The sequence below is a fragment of the Saccopteryx bilineata genome, chromosome 8, assembly GCF_036850765.1.
Source record: "Saccopteryx bilineata isolate mSacBil1 chromosome 8, mSacBil1_pri_phased_curated, whole genome shotgun sequence".
In the NCBI taxonomy this organism is placed as follows: domain Eukaryota; kingdom Metazoa; phylum Chordata; class Mammalia; order Chiroptera; family Emballonuridae; genus Saccopteryx; species Saccopteryx bilineata.
In genome coordinates this window covers 98,246,901-98,263,044 of record NC_089497.1, presented here as the reverse complement: position 1 = coordinate 98,263,044, position 16,144 = coordinate 98,246,901, and positions in this window count along the sequence as shown.

Here is a 16,144-nt window from a genome sequence, read left to right as displayed (position 1 = left end):
GGAGAGTCTTTGGATGTGTTTAAATTTGGCGAGGTAGGGAGGGGAAAGCGATCTTGATTCAGTCTCCTTTGGGAAATTTTACTCCTTGTCCCCGTTCCTCCCAGGACTTGTTTTTGTTTTTTTAAGTAGAACAACGTACAGAGATAAAACGTTCAAAACGAGAGTAATGCCTCGAAAGTCCTCAATATTTTGTATACTTGGAGCTGCCTAGGCAAACATGTTCCTGGAAATAACTCACATTGAAAATTAACTTGAGTGTAAATTCAGTGCCGATTTTTAAAATTTAAATGTCCGTTATAGATCTTAATAACCCAAAGAATCATTTAATTGAAGTAGCATTGCATACTGGAGCATTATTTTTTTAAAGGCTTTGTTTACTCATTTTATAGAAAAGAGAGGGAGAGAGAAAAGATGGGAGTAACAAGAAGCATCAACTCCATATGTGCCTTGACCTATCAATAGAAGTTATCTTGTTAATGTGTATATAGACAAATATTTCGTACTTTAGGAATAAATTCTGTGATAACTCATGATAAAGGTTATGAAATTATCTACCATTATACGTTTTCATGTCTCCCAGCTACAACTGTCTCTAATGATTAAACAACAACTGGAGGGTCTGTGCAGAATACTCCTAATATGTAGAAAGGTATGATCACAGTTATCCACTTAGAAAGATACAATAGCAATACAAACAGGAAATAACAACAATGTGTGATTTCAGTTATTATTTGTTTAATATCTAAGGTCTGTCTTCCTCTCTAGACAATAAGCTCTCTGGAGTAAAGGACCGTATTTGTTTTGTTCTCTTTACACCCTGCACCTAGTAATACATGGCACATTGTATGTTCTCCGTGGCTATTTGTCAAATGCAAATCCTGATTCTAAGCTACTTTGAGTATAGGTTCCCTAAGTTTAAAAACAGGCTAACACTTTTTGATTAAAAATGTGGATTGAGTTGTTATTGCTTCTAATTTACATGGAGTTCTTTCTAAGAATTCTTATTTGGTAACATGCTGGTTCCAGGGTTAAGGTTCAAGTAATAATAGATCAGACAACATGGGTTTCAGGACAAAACCCCATACATATTTAAAAGTAGTTGAGACACACTTTGCTAATAAGAACAATTATCCTTAATTATAATGCTTAGGTAGGTAGTCTGTTTACTGGCCTAAATTTTTCATTTGAAATTATGTTCATTACCATCCAGTTAACGTGTTTGGTGTTTGTACTTCCAGTTTTTCTAGATAGAAGGTAAATAATTTATCAGAGAGTAAAGAAGTTTGTCCTGGAGTTGGTAATAGCTCTAAATGTAGATTGGCAGCCTAATTGGCAATATATAGTAGCTGTAACTGTAGTTAGGATTTTCAGAAATTCAATTTGCTGAACTAAGAAAGCAGTGAAAGTCAGCCATTCAATACCAGTGTAGCATTGACTATTTAAAAAACAATTTAAAGAAGTTTTTATTTTATTTTAATTTTTTTGTTTTAGAGAGAGAGGCAGGGAGAGAAAGAGAGACAAGAACATTGATCTGTGCCCAGACCAGTGATCGAACTGGCAGCCTCTGCGTTTGGGATGATGCTCTAGCCAGGACAAAACACAAATTTTTTTGTGTGTATATGAAACTAAGTTATAAGCAAACACTATAAAACCTGTACCAGTACACCTCAGAGATATTGTGCATTCAGTTACAGATCAATGTAATAAAGGAAGTATTGCAATAAATAAAGTTGTAAAATTTTTTGCTGGTGGTCTTGTATTCAATTTGTAAAAAAAAAAAAAAAAATACAATACTGCTTGATCTGTGGTGGTGTAGTGAAGTGAATAAAGCATCCACCTGGAATGCTGAAGTCGCCGGTTCGAAACTCTGGGCTTGCCTGGTCAAGGCACATACAGGAAGCAACTATGAATTGATGCTTCCTGCTCCCCCCTTCTCTCTCTCTCTCTGTCTCTTTCCCCTTTCAAAAATGAATAAATAAAATATCTTTTAAAAAATTCAACACCTGTGAAGCAAAATAAATCAAAGCACAATAAAAGGAGGCATGCCTATATATGAAACCTGTTTTCATGTAGAATGTTCATATCCTGAGTTGTTACTGTACTTAGGTTTAGGAAAAGTCTGAAGTATTATGGAGATAATTACTTTTGATGTGTCAAAAAATTCTCTTAGTGTCACTTTTCTGAATAAAGAAACGTTTTTGGCCCTGTCCAGTTGGCTCAGTGGTAAAGCGTCGGCCCATGTGTGGATGTCCCGGGTTCAATTCCTGGTCAGGGCACACAGGAGAAGTGCCCATCTGCTTCTCTACCCTTCCCCCTCTCCTTCCTCTCTATCTCTCTCTTCCCCTCCCACAACCAAGGCTCCATTGGAGCAAAGTTGGCCTGGGCGCTAAGGATGGCTCCGTGGCTTCTGCCTCAGGCGCTAGAATGGCTCCAGTTGCAAAGGAGCAATGCCCCAGATGGGCAGAGCATCGCCCCCTGGTGGGCATGCCAGGTGGATCCCAGTGGGGCACATGCAGGAGTCTGTCTTTGCCTCCCTGCTTCTCATTTCAGGAAAATACAATAAATAAATAAATACCCCTCCACACACACAAAAGAAGAAATGTTCTCTGTTCTGCAGGAGAGATTTGTGAGAACAAGATTTGTGAAGCCCTTACACAGGATTTTAGTTGATCAAATGTAATTTCAAAAAGTTGTAATTGACATTTCATTTCAGCAGTTTGTAGTATTCTCATAATACATTAGACTGAAGATTATGAGATCCCTTTTTATCTAGAGTCTAGATTCTAGACTGTGGATCTTAGTTTCTGTTACTGCTTGAGGAATTACGAGTGATTTATTCAGCAAACCTAGGTATTATTTCCTGAAACAAAATGATTTTGTGTGTTGCTAAATCTTAACTAAAATGTAATTAGTTTTTTTATAGTTGGACTGATTCTTTTTTTTAGAGAAAAATTGACCTTTGGTAAAACATACCTTTATTTTTTTAGGAAAACATAGTTGATCAGTTATTGGGGGACTTTATTTATTCTTCTTTATTGCCAAGAGTTCTCTGGCTTACAACTTGAGCCTGGGAAATAACTTCTTTATTTTTTATTTATTTATTTTTTTTTCATTTTTCTGAAGCTGGAAACAGGGAGAGACAGTCAGACAGACTCCCGCATGCACCCGACCGGGATCCACCCGGCACGCCCACCAGGGGCGATGCTCTGCCCACCAGGGGGTGATGCTCTGCCCATCCTGGGCGTCGCCATGTTGCGACCAGAGCCACTCTAGCACCTGAGGCAGAGGCCACAGAGCCATCCCCAGTGCCCGGGCCATCTTTGCTCCAATGGAGCCTTGGCTGCGGGAGGGGAAGAGAGAGACAGAGAGGAAAGTGGGCGGAGGGGTGGAGAAGCAAATGGGCACTTCTCCTGTGTGCCCTGGCCGGGAATCGAACCCGGGTCCTCCGCACGCTAGGCCGATGCTCTACCGCTGAGCCAACCAGCCAGGGCAACTTCTTTATTTTGAGTGAAGTAACTCAATGGTAAGAAATGATTTGAAAGGCTAGCTGTTGATATTGATTGAAAGAGGTAAACCACTCAGTTTTTCTTTAACTTAGTTTTTTAAGCTTAGTTTTGACTAAATAATCTGAGAGAAACTTAATAATTTATGTATGCAAATTATTGGTTGATATTTATTTTTATTGCTACTAAAACATGCAAAGATTTTCTAGAGCTTTTTTGCACTTGCTTTTTATTTTGGCTTAAAATGTTGGAAGATGAAAGGTAACATGTGTACTATTAATTTAAAAAATTTAAATACAAATACCACAGAATGAGCACCTTAAGAAGCCAAATAGTCAAGATACTGATCATATGACTTACAGCAGTGTTTCTCAAATGGAGAATTCCCCAAAGCTAGATGTTAGTATTTTTTTTTTTTTTTTGGAATTTTTCTGAAGATAGAAACAGGGAGAGACAGACAGACTCCCGCATGCGCCCAACCAGGATCCACCCGGCATGCCCACCAGGGGGCGACGCTCTGCCGTGACCAGAGCCACTCTAGCGCCTGGGGCAGAGGCCAAGGAGCCATCCCCAGCGCCCGGGCCATCTTTGCTCCAATGGAGCCTCGGCTGCGGGAGGGGAAGAGAGAGAGAGGAAGGAGAGGGGGAGGGTGGAGAAGTGGATGGGCGCTTCTCCTGTGTGCCCTGGCCAGGAATCGAACCTGGGACTTCTGCAAGCCAGGCCGACGCTCTACCACAAGAAAACTTTCCTTGGTCTCACAATTTGAGGAACTTGGGGAGTGGGGTGTGAAAGTAGTGAGAACTTTGAAACATTAGCATTAAGTAGAACCCTATTTGGAAACTTGAAATCAGTGAACCTAGAAAGATCACTATCACTCCACAATTTAAAAAATGTGTTAGTTAATAGCATCAACCAAGTATAGTGACTTACAAATAGGTGGTATTTCAAAAGTTTGCTTTCAGATTAGTTCTTTGAAATATGTGCCTAAGAACATGGTCATGACTGGGATGGGGGTGGGTTGGGGGTAGATGTTCAGGTTAGCCCACAAAGGCTTATTTAATCTATAAGGTACCATTATGAGTGTCATAGGAGCTAGTTAACAATATGTGGCAATGTTTCTGTGAGGAAATATTTGAATTTTACAACTTTGGTCAATAAAAGTACATCCCATATCTTTGTTATTTGTATTTCTACTATTATATAACAGATAACCAGGAACCATGTTAATGATGAAGTTAACATGGTTACACTCACTGTTCCTTGCACTTAGAACTCCATGAATCAAACATTTTACAAATTCATACCTGACCTGATGTAATGGGAGCCTGGCCTAGCTCTCACCAGTCAGGCTCCCAGGGTTTCTTGTATCCCAAACTGATAAAGAGGAAGGTTAGCGTTCTATGACCAGGAAATAAGGAACTGGGAAATTTTAAGTCCAATCTCTTGTCCAATATTCTCACTTCAGGCAAGTGCCCTACCCCCTCCCTTTTTAAAATATTCCCTTACTTAGCCTCCAACCCTCCAATTTCCTGTCTAAACCAGGAAATTGATATTGATATAATCCATAGAGTTTACTTAGAGGAAAGACATTAGAATGTAAAGAATATATGAGTGCCTATGTGCTGGAACTTCTGATAACCCTATGCTTTATGAGAAAGAGGTTTATGACAATAATAATAATTGTTACTACATGTTAAATACCTACTATATTCTAGGTCTAGGTGTTTTCTCTATGTTAAGTATTTTGATAGTATCAATGTTATTTGTATTTATACTATTATAAACAGGTAATAGTTATTTTAATTATGCAGGCAGGCAGTTTTCTAAACAATTGATACATACTAACTCATTGAATCCTTACAAGTATATTATTACTCATTTTACAGGTGAGAAATTTGAAATACAGAGAGTTAGTAATTTGCTCAAGATCACAGTAAGTAGAAGAGCTGACATTTGAGCTGGGTCTGACACAGAGCCAGCACTCCTGGTTACCTTTAGGTACATAAATTACAGCATTCATGGTAACCTTTCAAGGTAGGTATTATAATTTCCATATGCAGGGAACCTGAGCTTCAGAGAGTCTAAGCAATTTGCCTAAGACCCTACACAATTAACAAGTGCTGGAGCCCCAATTTGATTCTGGATCTGACTAGCTGCAAAAAGCCCACCACTTTTAGTTGACCATTGGCTGTGGACTGAATGTTTGTGACCCCCGCCCAGAAAAAAAATTGTGTGTTGAAACCTCATCCCAAATGTGAACATATTTGCAGGTAGAGCCTTTGGGAGGTAATTAGGTTTTGGGGGTGGAACCCTCATGAATGGGATTAGTACTCCTCTAAAAGAGGTCCCAGAGAGATCCCTCATCCTTTCACCAAGTGAAATTCCTGTGAGAAAATGAAGGTCTATGAGGAAGTGAGTTCTTACCAGACACCGAATCAGCCATCCCTTGATCTTGAACTTCTCAGCCTGAAGAACTGTGAGAAGTAAATTTCTGTTTATAAGACACCTAGTCTGTAGCATTTTCTTATAGCAGCCCAAACAGACAAAACAATTATGCTGCCTCCCTGGCATATAACAGATCTGTGCTGGGCCTCTGTGATACTGTGATTTTTATAAGGAAATACATATTTGGTCTCTCTCCATGATAGAACACCTAAAACTTTATTATTTCCTAAGTAGTAAGAGTTACAGGGGCATCTTTTCAGTTTCTGAAATAGCTCCAGAATGAAAATTTGGTGTCCTTTCTTTATTCATAGCAAAACCCTTTCAGTAACATCTGAATTTATGTTAATGCATGACTTTTGAAAATTCCCAAAGAATAGAAGTCCGGTTGCCACTGGAAGTGACTATGTGGTTAAGGGGTTTGAACTTGAGTCCTACCTCTATCTGTCCTCTGGGAGGGAAGAGGTATTGGAGGTTGAATCAATGGCCAGTGTTTCCATAATAAAGCCTCTATTAAAAACCCCAAAAAGGACAAGCTTGGAGAGCTTCTATTTGGTGTACGCTTGGAGGTGCTGATAGAGCGGTGAGTCCGGGGAGGGCATGGAAAGGAAGTTCTGTGCACCTTATTCCATACTCTGCCCTATGCATCTCTTCCATCTGCTGTTCTTGAGTTAGATCCTTCTATAATAAACTGATATTCCAGTAAGTAAACTTCTAAGTTCTGTGAGGTGCTCTAACAAAGTGATGGAACCCCAGGAAGTTTAATAGCTGGTCAGTCAGAAGCACAGGAGACAACCTCAACTTGTGATTGGTGTGTGAAATAATGTGGGGAGGCCCTCACATGTGGGATCTGACACTTTCTCAGTAGTATAAAAATTGACTTAAATTATAGAACACCTAATGTGTTGCAGAATTGTTTGGTGTGGGAAAAAAAACTACTACACATTTGGTTATCAGAAGTGAGAGTAGTAATATGGGTACAAAGAAAATTTTTTCCTGAACAGTCTTTAAAGAGGTTCAGTTCTGAAATCCCTAAAGCAGTAGTTCTCAATTTTAGAGTGCTTTAGAACTACCTGCAAGACTTAAAACCCAAATGTGTGGCCTCCATGGCCAGTTTCTATTTTAGTAACTGGGAGATCATATGAAGATTACATTTCTAACAAGTTATCACTTGATGCTGATGGTACTGGTTCCTGGAACATACTTTGAGAGCTACTAGATCTCATATAAAGTGGTTTCAGCTGAAGGTAAGAAGAGTTAAAATAAGCATAATTAGGCATCACAGTACTAGATGATATGTCATGCAAAATTTCAAAGTAGTGCAAGTGTAAAATAATGGGTGTATATATATATTTAGTGCTTGCTCAAAAAACATACCAAATAATGTTTCAAGGACAGAATTTACAGGCCAGTAACATCCAATTCCATTTTACTTTCTGAATAGTTTAAACTTTCTTATTTTTATAGATTTGAGAGAGAGAGGAAGGGAGAAAAACAGACAGACAGACAGACAGACATGGATCTGTTCCACTTATTTATGGTCTTTACTGGTTCTTGTATGTGCCCTGACCAGAGATGGAACTGCAACCTTGGTGTATCAGGACCTCCATTAACTGTTCTTGATCTGCTCCTGAACTCCAGCTCGTTTGCCAGACATTCTGGTTTCCCTCTACCAGTCTCCTCCTCAGGGCCGTGCCTTCACAGGACCAGCCAGGAATGGGGTCTCCTTCCATATCTGGATTGATCTGGAACCATCTCTGATACCAACAAATAAAACAGAAATCCAGAGTTACTTTCTCTATTTTTAGTTGCCCTGTTCAGGGAGATTCCTTCACAATAAAAATGAAAGAAAAAAAATAAACCCTGTTAATTCTTCATTCTCATTTCTCTTAATGGTGCTACTTCATTTCTTCAACTGAAATTCTTGTTTTTGTTGTTGTTTTGTTTTGTTTTGTTTTTTATTCTTCATCCTTTTATATTATGTTCCGTGTTCACTCAATGGCAAATTGTATTGAGTAAATAGGATATCTTCATGCTGTCTCATTTGACTCCTCTTCATTCTCCCCCTTAACATCCTCTGACCTGTTTAAGTCCTGCAAGAATCATTTCATATTTCTGATGTCTCAAGAGTTGGGAACGAGCACAAATGCTATCTAGTTCAACTACCTATTTTGTGTTTGAACTCTCATTTCAGCGTTCTCAACAAGTACAGCACATTCATACTCGGGAACTCAGTATTTTTGAGTCATGGCCCATCCAGTCTCCAGAAGATACCATTAGAAAGCTGTCATGTCAAATGTACATATAATATCTTTTAAAAGAAAAATCATTGTAATATTTAAGGTAGAAGGTATTAAGTATCTATGGAGATAAAAAAAAGGGCAAATACATTAAATAGAGCCATTTATTTATTTATTTATTTATTTATTTATTTATTTATTTATTTATTGCATTCAGTGAAATGAGGCAAGGCAGAGACAGACTCCTGCATGTCCCTTGGCCAGAATCCACCCAGCAGCCCACTAAGGGGTGATGCTTCATTGCTCAGCAACCAAGTTCTTCTTAGCTCCTGAGGCAGAGGCCATGGAGCCATCCTCAGCACCCAGGCCAACTCGCTCCAATCATGCCATGGCTTCAAGAAGAAGAGATAGAGAATTGAGAGGGGAAGGGCGAAGAAGCAGATGGGCACTTGCCTGTGTGCCCTGACCGAGAATCAAATCCATACATCCACATGCTGGACTGACACTTGACGTGTGACCCAAGGGTTCAGTTTTAAAATTTGAGAATAATAGTTCTAGTCAGACTGCTGAAAATTAAATCTCGTGAATATGACTGATTTTAATAACTAATGAAGAAAACTGATATCCTAAGACATGACTGCCTTGGATAATCACATACAAGGAGGACTCTGATATATTCATTGTTTTTCCCTATTACTGAGGATAGATTATATGTGACATGTTACCGTGTATACACATATAATTATGGAAAATGAATTAAAAATAGCACAAGATTAAACACTTTTAAGGCACAGAATGTAGTTTGAAATACATAATAACTCGGGATTCATCAGTTTCTATTTATAGTTCTGTTACTATGTTATGCAAAACCCTGAAGTCTTTTGGAGAACTCAGATAGTTTCAGTGGATTCTCCAGATGCCTATGAAGTCAAAGGTCTATAACTCCTGGTGTGTCATTTCCATTTAGTCACCACTGACTATCTTATGAGGGACTTCAAAAAAAATCTTTAAAAACAATACTTTTAATATTTTTCTCACCTTTCCCCACTCAGCTGAACCCTGGAAACCTTTGTCCTTTCACCTATGTGCTTATTCTAACACTCATAGCTACTGTTAAAATTTGCTCTCCTCATAAGTAACAATTAGAGCCTGATAAGTGTTAAACCATCTTATTTAAAGCCCATTAGATATTAGAATATTGTGTTCTCTTGCCTTTTGGCCAAAACCCCAAGATCTGTCTAATCAAACCTTGATGTTCTCCATGAGAGAACATAAGCTACCACACTGATCTCAAATTAGACTTCCCAGGTTTTTAATTCTACTTACAAACAGAAGCATCAACTAAACATTTAACTTCTATACAGATCTAGTCAACTTATGACTATTATTTGGATATTCAAGGGTATCAAAGAACTGTTTGAGCAGTAGAAAAAATGCTTATTGATACCTAAGTAGTCTAGAAGAGCTATTTAATTTCTAGAGATGCAAAATTCCTGTTTATAATTTTTGTTATTTTTTTTTATACTTGCTACGTAAAAGGAGGGAAAAAATTACTCATCATTTGTCCTGATGGACCTATAAAACCTCTTTAAAAGTAAACTGCCACAGAAATCTCTTGAGAGCTGCACATCTGTCTCCTCACTGACTCTCAGTCCTCTTAGAGGCACTCTTGTGACATGCACAGGGTCCAAAGGCTACACTGAGACCAGTCTTTAATCTCAGCATTATTAACATGATAGCTTCTTTTAGGAATATTTTAAACACAGTTTGGATTACATTTATCACAAAGTATTTCACTTATCACAATTCCCCAAGTAACGAAGAGAGAGAGAGAGAGAGAGTGTTTTGAGGTGGGGGAGATAGATAACCTGTGAATTTCCAACCCCTCATTCATATACTACCACTGAATGAGGTTTATATCCTAGCATTTACCTTGTACTATAATGCACAGGGTGGAGCAAAAGTAGGTTTACAGGAAAAACTACTTTTGCCTCACCCTGAATACGATAATATATCACACATCTGTGTATAGTGTAGTATATAGCTAGGGCCAGCTTCAGGGATAGTGCAGCCTATATCGTTGCATAGGGCCCGACACTTAGGCCCCACATGGCTATCATTATCTTGAAATTTTTAATTTTTTTAATGAGGGGCTCCACATTTTCATTTTCCACTGGGCCTTGCAAATTATGTAGTCTGCCATGGATAATGCTATGTATATTTTTCTATTCCTACCCACAGTTTTGTTTTGTTTTTTGCATATATTCTTTCAATCTTTAAGAAAATACCTATGTTATATTTCTATTTTATATGTAAATAAGTAATGTAAATATACATAAGATAGTACTATACATACTATTCTGCAACCTGATTTTCATCTAATATGAAATTGCTGTCATTTATCTCATACTTTGTGATGTCTGACAACTATTGTATGGATATACCATAATTTATTTACTATTCCAATGGATACATAATGTCTCCTGTTTGCTGTGACAGAGTAAATGGCCTTGAATATGCATCTTTCTTTACTCAGCCCACTATTTTTTTAGAGCAGATTTCTAGAAGTATAATTGCTAAGTCAAAGGATATGAACATTTAAAATGTGATACTACCTGGTTTGCTAGTCAAAGATTACACTAGATTATACCAGCCTAAATCCCACCAACAAATTACAAGTACCATGATTGCACACATGCTAACTGAGCATAATAATTCAGCTTCATCTTTGCCATCCTGATAGTACCTGCTATTTTAAATGGTCTTAGCTTGAGTTACTAGCTTACCAGGATATTATTGAGTCTGCTAATCTGGAATGGCAGTTTATGGAATAAAAAAATCAATACACCTATAAAAGTGAGTACTTTCTAGGGCCGTGATGGCGAACCTATGACACGTGTCAGCACTGACACACGTAGCCACTTTCAATGACATGCGGCTGCATGTGGCCACATGCCAGAGAAGTATGGGGCCACATGCCAAGAAGGACGTTTCATCCTCAGCTCCTGCACGGCCAGGTGCAGCAGCCGAGGATAAAACATTTGCTGTTGTGTAGATACTCTGTGCCGGAGGTCTGTAGGCCAAAACAACAGAACTCTGACACAGAGCGTCTAGTTTTGGGACTTCCGGTTAGGCCATTAGGGGATCTTTGACCTCACTTCTGGCTGGTGGAGCAGGGAGCAGTGGATGCCTCAGGGGACGCATCTCTGGGAGCCCTGTGATCGCCATTACCAGCAACCACATAACCACAGCAACCAACATCCAATCTACTGTTCTGTGGATTTCTAATTGACCATCGTTACTGAGATAAGTGAGGGGGAAGCTGGGAGAGGTGAGGGCCTGTGCTATGGGTGCTGTTTCCCACCATTAGAAATAGTGGCAGCCATCTTAATTTACATAAGATGCAACTTGCAAAATTTCAAGACAGCATCTGGGCTCAGGTGTGTATCAACTTGAGGTCAAAGCTTGAGAATCTGGAAAGGTGACGCTTGGAGAATCAAGAGGAGTGCCACTACGAACAGGAAATTTGGAGTGCCTGGAACCGATTACCAGACACTTTTAGCACCCTGAAAAATATAGCAATGGCTTTACCCACAATTTTCCCCTCTACGTACTTTTGTGAGACCTTATTCTCAGCATTAAATAATATCAAAACCAATAAAAGAAACAGATTGACAGATGAATTAGTGGCGCTTGCTTGGGCTTGAAGTGTACAAAATACCAACCTTCAATTGAAGATTTAGACAATTATTTTCAGCAACAAAAAAGTCACTAATAGGCAGGTTAGTTAAAGAACTGCCCCTCCCCCTCATTTATCTTAGTTCACGGCACCCCACACAAATTAAATAATATCAAAACCAACAAAAGAAACCAACTGACAGATGAACAAAGAAGTCACTAAGCAGGTAAGTTAAATAATTAGTTTTTGGTTTATTAAATATATATTACAATTATATATTTTTGTTATTTAAACTATAAATATCGCAAAATTATGGGGTTTTTTTCTTGAAGTAACACCACCCGAGTTATGCTCGGTTTTTTGGCGAATTTTGACACACCAAGCTCAAAAGATTGCCTATTACTGTTCTAGGGAGTGACTTAAGGATTTGAGAAACTCTGTACCCCCAACTTTTCTTTTAAAATAAGGTTTTTGCTTTCTATGTGTAGCATTCAGCAATGTTGTGAGTACTCAAAGAGATCCTCAGGGACATTAATCTTACTGTCTTTCTGCTCTTAACCCCCAACTTTTAAAAACCATTTTTATTTTGAAACAATTTCAGACAGTCACTAAAGTTGTAAGAAAATAGCACAAAGAATTCCTGTATACCCTTCACCCAGAGTCCCCAGATGTTGACGTTTTACCATGTTTGCTTTCACATCCTCTCTTTCTCTGACCTCTTTGAGAGCAAGTTGAAGGCATGATGCTTCTTTACTCCAAATCTTTTAAGTTCATTCATATTATCACAGTATAATTACTAAGCCAGGAAAATTGATACAAAAATTATCTAGAGACATTATTTAAATTTCATTAATTTCCCAAATAATTTCCTTTATAGAAAAAGAAGAAAAAAAATTTGTTGTTCTGGATTCAAACCAGGATCACACATTACATTTAGTTGTAATGAGCTCCCCTGACACATATTTTTTAAATTATTTATTGATTTTCAAAGAGAAAAGAGAGACAAAAACATCAATCTTGTCCTGTATGTGCCCTGCTAGGGGATCAAACCCACAACCTTGGCATATTGAGACATTACTCCAACAGAGCTATGAGGCTAGGGCCCCAACACATACTTTTTTTTGTCATATTTTTTCTAGATAAATCCTATGTTAATTAGAAAAATACTTTTCAGCAACCCAAATTCCAAAAATCTGATTCGTTAGCTTTTTTTTGTATTCATGTTTTAAAGCAAAATTGCTTCCAAAGGAAAAACTATGATTCAACCGGTTAAAGAGATGGTATGCTCTTACTATAGATAATAGGAATTTGCAGCAGTAAAATCATAAGCTATAAAAAAATGAAATTTTAAAAACCTTTAAAAATGCCCTGGACTTTTAAGAAAAGTTTTTCCAGGGCCTTTGTTAAAAGATTGCCACCTTTTGTAATGATACTACATGTTTAGAAGTACTTATTGATTATATACAAATAAAGTTCTTAGCCTAAGGAGGGAAAAGAACAGAACAGATGTAATGAGAAATGACTCAGCACCAGAGACAAGGGCATTTGTGTTCTTTGTAGGATGAGAATAAACAGCTTTCCTTTCTCTTGACTCTTTTATTAATAACAAAAATAATGTGAGGTATGTTGACTGAGAAAATTAAATCTTTCACTATGGTTGGTACTTTAATAGACATACTGAAGCACTAAAGCAGGCATTCCCAAACTACGGCCCGCGGGCCACAATGCGGCCCCCTGAGGCCATTTATCCAGCCCCCACTGCACTTCTGGAAGGGGCACCTCTTTCATTGGTGGTCAGTGAGAGGACCACTGTATTTGGCAGCCCTCCAATGGTCTGAGGGACAGTGAACTGGCCCCCTGTGTAAAAAGTTTGGAGACCCCTGCTTTGTGATGAGTTGACCTGAGAGCTTCTACAGTTTTTCTTTGAGAGAGAGAGAGGGAGAGGTAGGAGGAAGGAATTGAGAGAGAGAAGCATCAACTCCTTGTTCTACTTCATTGTGCACCCTTTGTTTGTTTCTCATATGTGTACTGACCACAGATCAAATTGGAGACCTAAGCTCACTAGGATAACGCTCTATCCACTGTGCCATGGGCCAGGGCAGAGAGCTTCTACAGTTTAAAGGCAAGTTCATAAAGGAAGTGCAGATAGATATCTTATTAAGCAAACATTCAAAGAATGATCGCTGACCCTGCTGGATAGCTCAGTTGGTTAGAGAGCATTGTCTAGAAGTGCAGAAGTTGCTGGTTCAATGCCGGGTCAGGGCACATACAGGAACATATGTGCCCTAAAGGAACACATTCCTGTTCCTCTCTTTCTCTCTCTCCCCCTTCCTCTCTCTCTAAAATCAATGAATTAAAAAAATTTTTTTAAAAGATATATCCATATTTTTTTGAAAGTGATCTCTGATGGCCTCTTGTCTTGGCCTTTTGGCTAAGATTAAGTGCAAAACATGATCGCTGAGTGTCAAACAATGTTTTAAACACCTTGAGTGAAACACACGTTAAACACATTATCCTATTACATTTTCTCTATTATGAAAGGGGAAAGGAGGCACAGAGAGGCAGAGCAAGTTGTTCAAGTTTACATAGCTTATGTGGCTAGGAAATTGAGGATCTCAAAGGAAGACCTACAGGAACTCATAAAAATCTCAAATCTAACTCATCAGTTTCACTTTAAGGCTGGGGCCTCATATTGAGGAAAAATGGCTGGGAGCACAAACAGAATTCAGCAGGACAGGGGTGGTGAGGAAGAGAAGAAAAGGTCTGGTCGAACTAGAAAGGGTAACAGAAAACCTCAGAAACCAAGCTGCCATAGTTTTAACAAATGAAGTTCTTAAAAGCTTTCTGAACCAAGCTTCCTTCATAAAATTTAGGAAATGTAAATTCACATAAAAATGAGCAGCAGGGAGCCTGATCTGTGGTGGCGCAGTGGATAAAGCGTTGACCTGTAATGCTGAGGTCACTGGTTTGAAACTCTGGGCTCGCCTGGTCAAGGCACATATGGGACTTGATGTTTTCTGCTCTTCCTCCTTCTCTCTCTCCCTCTCTCTCTCCTCTCTAAAATGAATAAATAAAATCTTTAAAAAAGAAATGAGCAACGGAAATATCAAGTCCTGGTGCCATGCATGGTTATTAAAAGGAACAAGAATAAGGAGTAAAATAACAATAAAAGCATACCAGAAAGATGTGCTCAAAAAGCAGCTTGGAAGCACTGTATTACTTCAAAATGAGATAAAAGTCTTTAAAAAATTATATAAGAAATGAAAGAACATAATAAATTAGAATTCAAAAAGGAAGTGACAGAATTCAAGAATGAATCAGAAAATAAAGTAGCAGAGTTCAGGTTCACAGTCCAGAGCCTGCCTCTAGGGTCCATGTGCTTAGGACCACACCATTGGCCTCCCATTGGAGCTGCCTCCAGATTTATTATGAAGGTGCTGAATTTCTTTACTTTTAAAAATGGCTTTAAAATATTTTTTAAATAATAAATGTTGTTGAGTGGTTTTAATAAAGATAATTATTTTAAATAAAACAGGACATTTTTAGCCCTGGCCATCTAGCTCAGTGGTAGAGCATTGGCCCAGCATATGAAAGTCCCAGGTTTGATTCCTGGTCAGGGCACACAGGAGAAGCACCCATTTGCTTCTCTACCCCTCCCCCTCTCCTTCCTCTCTGTCTCTCTCTTCAGTGCAGCCAAGACTCCACTGGAGCAAAAGTTGGCCCAGGCACTGAGAATGGCTCCGTGGCCTCTGCCTCAGGCTCTATAATGGCTCTGGCTGCAACCGAGCAACCCCCCAGATAGGCAGGGCATTGCCCCCTGGTGGGCATGCCGGGTGGATCCTGGTTGGGCGCATGTGGGAGTTTGTGTCTCTGCCTACCCGCTTTTCACTTCAGAAAAACACACAAAAAATAAACAAATAAAAAAAAAAATGAAACAGGACATTTTTATTTTATAATCTTGTGGCTGCTTCAGTAAGGAATTAAAATTTAAAACTCAGGCCCTGTAGTTTCAATTGAAAGACTGTGGTGCCTTACTACATTACATGTGATTTTGTGAAAAGCGAATAAAAAATTTTTTAGAGGCCAAAGCTATAAAAGTGAATTTAATAAGTGGCAGCAAATGTCACAATATATTATCATGACATTGTACTTATATAGAAGCTCACCCAAAATTTATTAGAGTAATCTTTTGTAATGTCACATTGCATTATTATAAACTGGAATGTTGCCATCATAAAGGCGTGAGGAATATGTTTAACAGGAAAAGGGTGCTGTTGGCA